Source organism: Limulus polyphemus, unplaced genomic scaffold, assembly GCF_000517525.1.
Source record: "Limulus polyphemus unplaced genomic scaffold, Limulus_polyphemus-2.1.2 Scaffold2813, whole genome shotgun sequence".
Classification (NCBI taxonomy): domain Eukaryota; kingdom Metazoa; phylum Arthropoda; class Merostomata; order Xiphosura; family Limulidae; genus Limulus; species Limulus polyphemus.
Genome location: NW_013668423.1, coordinates 75,610 through 81,779, shown reverse-complemented (window position 1 = coordinate 81,779; position 6,170 = coordinate 75,610). Strand labels below are relative to the sequence as shown.

Here is a 6,170-nt window from a genome sequence, read left to right as displayed (position 1 = left end):
CAAGTTGAACTATTTTCTCTATATTACTATCGTACTAGTATTCTGTGTGTGATTCACTTACAGTTGTGGTGCAAGTTACCATAATTCGTTTGGTCTTCTTTCTTCTGAAAATCCTCTGTTCCTTTTGTCAAATTGTATCCAAGCAGATTCAATTACTTTAGAACCATGCTTTGATGGAATAAAATTATCCTTCTTATCTTTTTTATACTGTTAGTTTCACTCTAACATATTAAGTGTTAGGCCTATGTCAGTCATTAGGCCAATCACTTTTAAGTTACTTCACACCAACTATATTCTCTTTGCTTTTATCTGTCTAATAGTGTATGTCTACTGCTTCCCACTCGTCTCACACTATTTATATCTTTATTACATAGTCGTCTGGCCACTTTCTATATTCTCGATACCAATTTGTTATTAACAAAACCTACAAACATCTGCTTTTAACTTTTATTATAACAAAACTTAAAAATAATAAAATATTCATTCACAAATATAAACGAATCACTAATATTTAAATCAAACAGTCTTTTATATCATGACATAAACTTGTATTTACTACTATTATATGTCACTGTATATTAATTAATAAGTTACATAACAGTGCATTGTTTTGAAACTTTCACAGTGTTGTTTTTGCAGGTTTGTTTTTATTATTAAGGCAGTAGAAATATTTTCATCTGAGCAATATCTAAACTGGGCAAACACATATAAACCCATGGCACCAGCCCTGCATTGTAATCTGGTTCCCTCACTTTGAAATGCTAGAAAAATTTCTATTATATTACCTAACATATTAAGGTAGAAGTCTTTCCTAGGTATTTAACTAATTTTTTTTCTTATGCATTGTACAGTATCGTAAAGTATAATTGTGTTAAATATTATGATATTTTCAATACTCAACAAACGTAAGTCTGTCTTTTGTTTCTTTTTTGAACACTTAAGATACCTAGGTGAGAAATCTTTAGAATTATAATATAAAATAATCTGATTATTCTGTATATATATATATATGTATGGTTGGTATTTGGGTATAATTATATTATTATCAGCAATCTTTGATTAGTGTAGTATTTTATTTGTGGTTATGAATGGGAAGAATTTGTTATCAGAGCCAGTTTCTGAGTAGTGTTAATGTCTGATGATTTTCCGTTCATGAACATAAACTACTAACTGTCTTTCATATGAAAGTAAACTGTTACCTCTCCTTAATCTTACAAATGAAACTTAACTGTCCATCAAAACTCTTTGTTAACTCCCTCTCAGCATGAAAGAAGTTGAACACTTTCTTCAAATATAAGTAAGCTTTTATTGTGATTAAAGAAAAATAAAATCAAACTTCAAAATTTTTTTTCCGCATTCATTTAATTTTTTCTTATAGATTTAAGGTAAACTGTTGGCTCATTGGTCACCCTAGTTTACAGATTTTGTTCTTGAATGAAAGACATCCTTTGCAGTGAGTGTAGCTGATTAAAAAAAATTGTTATGCTATATTTAGACATGCCTCTAATTTGATATATTTAATGGAAAAAGTTAAAGAGGAAACTGAAAAATATTCAGTATAATATGATTTTTATCATAGTATAAGTCTGTTGATTTTCAATGCTGGAGAGATGGCAGAAAAGATATTGAAGAGAAAAGACTGTATACAGTGTTAAACAAAGCCTTTATTTAAAAGAACAAAAGTCAGATTAGAGCACAAGATGTCAGACTGCTACTCTCTTGATTGTGGTGATATTTCTGAACAAGTAATATCTAAATGGATAAGATCTGATTTGAACTGTTCTTAACTAAGGGGTGAATATTATATATTAAAAGTATTTTGAATATGCAAATCAACATGCTGCTTAACAACGACAACCGATATAGTTAGTTCTGATGCTACTCTGGTTTCTCTGCCTGTTCTCATACCAGTAAATTCGACTATCACCATCACGAAATCAATAATCTCAGTTAAGACTTTTCAAATAAATTATTTCAGCCAGGATTAATTAATTCGTGGTCCATCCACTACCAGCTACATCGATGCTAAAAACTGCTATAGGTTGCCACACACACCAGTCACTATACTATTATGATATTGTAACGCCATCTTTGGGTCAATTCACCCACTACAGTCAGCTTCACGGAAAAATAAATACAGGTGAATTCTCATGAAACAAGGGCTTTCAGACTAGGATTTGTCACAGCCTGATTAATATTTTGTTTTTATAAGAACATATGTACAGGATTCCACGCTTGTGTGTAAGTGCCACTTAAATTTCATACTTACACATACACAACCTGTTTCAGGTGGTTTGTCGCGTAAACATCCTGCCAATGGTCTCTTTAAAATATCACATGGGTATTCATAAAGCTAAGGTCGTTTATTCATTTCGGCTTTCAGATGAATTTGAAAACCTAGCAATCATTGTCAGCTCTGACAACTGAAAATATTCTAAGTGTTACATGTAATAGCATCATCTATCTTAGCTTTTCAATAATTAAGTGACAGTCACGTGTAGACTGCATATATATATCCAATCATGAAACATCACTTGATAGTTCTTAAACTAAGGGTAACAATGCCCTCCAAACTTATATTTTCAAAACCTGACAGTCATTTCTAGTTGTATCACCTGTCGTTGTTTAAGGTGTTATGCCTAATAACATCAGGTAACTGTCTAACTGTATAATAATTTAGTAGGTATCACAATATATACTGTAAACATTCCACCATGAAAGACTCGGAAAGTAAGAGTTATATTATAATTCCATTTCAGTAGTCAATCTGTTGATTTACCCACAATTCTAACTATCGGTCTGGCACTTAATCCCAGATCAGGATGTCAGCATCTTGACCAACAATCAGAACTACTGCATGACTCCTACACTGGCAATTCCTCATAGGCTACTTTCAGAGAGATAGCTAAGTACTACTAAATCTTCATCCTCAGTGGTTGAGTCAAGATGAAGAAAGTCAGTGCTTTCACTATGAAAAAATTATAATTTTATTCAAGTTTTCGGTAACCTGGTGTGTATAGGTCGACATACGAGAACTAAACCAAAAACAAGTACTTCTGACTCATTAGTTTCAACCCCTAGTTCCTGGTCTAACCAATGAATGACCTGTTTTTCACTGACTACGCTTTAACTTGACAACTTCCTTGTGTATGCCATGTGAACGCTGTGTGTGTATGTGTATACTATTTTAAGACACTGGATTAGTAGAGATGTAAAACAGCACAACAATGTTTGTGTTGGGTAATTTTACACAAAACCAAGTCTGAAACAATATCAAAACAGTTGTTGGATATACAAGACTGTTTAGCTTAAGAGTTATTATTTAGTTTATTTGGTGATTTAACATTTAATTTACTTTTCATAACAAGAGAGTTAAAAGTAATTATTTTAAAGGCGATAGTTATGACAAGTTTGGTTGCGTAAGTCGTATGTTGTGTGTGTGGTTCAATTGTAACATTGTTGACGCCAAGTTAATTGAATCTCCAGTATTTTTCTCGTTACCTTAAGTGAGTATTGTTACCTTATATCATCGCTTGCGTAGCTTATTGAAAATCCAAGGCCTCAGTTAGGCAATGTATAAATATAGGTGGCCAAGCGAGCGCAAGTCAAACGAAGTGAAGTAGTAGAGAAAAAAGTACAGTTCAGTCAGAAAATTAGTTAGGGAGAGAAAACGCGAAGTTAGCTGGCGTGTGAGTGATTAGCCATAATGGGCGATATTTTATAGTGAGTTTCACAGTTTAATAGAGATAAGGAGAATAATTTGTCATGTCAAAGGGCGTTCTAAAGTAATTGAACCCGTCTGGGTGGACGAAAATGAGACAACTATTTGAAGTTCAGGATACAACTGTGGTAACCCACGGGTAGCGTAAGTGAATTATTCACTGATACTATTGTGAAAAAGAGTAAAGAAAAATAGTTCGTCTTGTCAATTGGATTCTAAAGTAATTTAATCAGCCTAGGTGGACTTTTCACAAGGAAAGAGAATTATTTAGAGTTTGACACACAACTGTGATATCCATAGTGTAAAGATTTTTTGTACATAGTTTGACTTGTTTTGAATATATTATTTTAAAATAAGTGGACTGTGTGCTGTCTGTTTGGTATCGAATTTATCGTCAACAAGTCACAGACACCTTCTGTAGAAGAATCCTTTGGCCCATATCTACATAAAATACTGACAAAAATGTTGTATGTGTTGGCTAATTTTATGCAAGAACAAGTCTGAAACTATATCACAACAATGTTGTATGTGTGTAGCCTAATTTTATAATCTGAATTAATAGGTTTCTTTTTATTACAATTAACATTGTTACATTTTAATTAGAGTACCAATATTTTAGTTATTTATTTTACGATTCACATACTAATTGAGTTTATTATTTTGTATCTTCATAGACCATTAGTATTTGGCTGTACTATTTAATAGGTTTTCATTGGTCATAAGATGCTTTTAGGAAGGAAAATTTTATTGATACACAGTCATACTTATGCTATGACTATATGTGAAGCCAACTTGTTTGTGTGTTTTGTAAGTGAGCTATACTTTATTCTTTCTTTAATGTTACTTTCATTAACAGTATTAGTTAGACTGCTTAATATATCAATATATATTATGTTTGATTTTTTATTATTATAGTTACTATAAATTGTTTTGCATTGTTAGCTCAGTATATGGATTTAGGACTAACTGAAACTCATGAGATATTATTAGGTTTATGACCGATAATGTCGTCAAGAGCGAGGATACCCAACTGATTAACAACGTATTCTAGTCTTTATAAGTAAGAAAAGTATATTATCGCCGGGTTGATTTTTAGTTTTGATCTGTTCTGATCATAACGATGTTTTGTTTGTAGACTGATTGTATATTTTCTTGATTAGTCGAAATGTGAGACAGTATTGTAACAACGTCGTATGTTGACTAATTTTATTCGAGATTAGTAGAGATGTAAAACTGTATCACAACAGTGTTATGAGAAATGTAGTTTTGCATAAACAGAAATCTGTCACAACCGTGTCTGACGTGTAGGCTAAGTTTACATTTTGGATTAGTAGAAGGTCTATCACAGTAATGTTGTAAGAGTAGACTATTTTTATTCTATGAGTTAGTAGATGTGTGAACCTGTAATATAATGCTGTGGAGTATGTGAACTAATTTTACATTCTGGATTAGACTGCTGTTGCAATCAAATGAAACCTTGTCTGGCTAATGGAAGTTTAAGAATTATCTAATCGTGTCCCTAAGCTTAATGAAAAGATTGGGTGGCTGTGAATATTTTAAAGCCACAAACCTTTCTACTTTTAAAAACTTTTTTTTTTTTAGATTAGGTAGAGATGTATCAGCAAATAATTCAACGTACTTTGAAAATCGGTTGGTTGAACTTCCATGGACCTTATCCATGACCAAGTCAAACACCTCAACTCTGTATATGTCGACTGCCGTTTCTGAGACCTCGCCAGCAACAATCTCTCCAGGCATTTTCCTCGTAAAAGACTCAAATTTCTGGCAAGCATTTATCAATTACGCATGATATGACTTTCTCATAAAATAAGTCTTTGACAAAAGTGTTAGCATATTGCAAGTTTTTTACCAAAGTCATAACTCAGATATCTAATTTGTGGCCTAACCATATTCACCACTTTATAAGCAACAACACAATCAAGACCAGCAGTGCTGTCTGATATGCACTTCTGTTGTATCTTTCAAGTGTTCTATGCAACAAGAGAAACAATTGTTTACCTTCATCTAACTTTGAATCAACAAAAATCGGAAGCTATTTCTGTGCAACTCAGTTGTTTGTAAGCATTGTTATACACGTAGATGTGTTACATTGTCACCTCACGTGACCTTCGATTTAGAATGTTTTCGTTTACGGATTTACTGTTCAGCTAGTGATACCTGAAGAAGGGCATTGCCCGAAACGTTGTACCCACAATTATATATATATATATATTAACTCCTTAGTGGTTTGACCTAGAACATACTTTTTTTATTCTTTTTCAACAACCACTACGCGTAATTTCCTACATAATTTTACACTGTTGATTAGTAGAGGCAAGAAACTGAATTATAAGGATTTCGTGTCTCTGCACTAATTCTATGTCATATTAGTAAAGATTTAATATAATAATGTATGCTTAATTCTATACTTTAACACACACAGGGATTT

General features: G+C 32.3%; 1 protein-coding gene across 1 annotated transcript in view; it reads left to right on the top strand.

Annotated features, from left to right (window-relative positions):
* LOC106467964 (crossover junction endonuclease MUS81-like) overlaps nucleotides 1-5,902 on the top strand; it is a 69,826-nt gene extending 63,924 nt beyond the window's left edge. Inside the window, exon 18 of the transcript XR_002612521.1 lies at nucleotides 5,324-5,902. The gene's annotated coding sequence lies outside the window, so the exon portion shown is untranslated. The remainder of the gene's footprint in view (nucleotides 1-5,323) is intronic.
* Nucleotides 5,903-6,170: the final 268 nt, after the last annotated feature.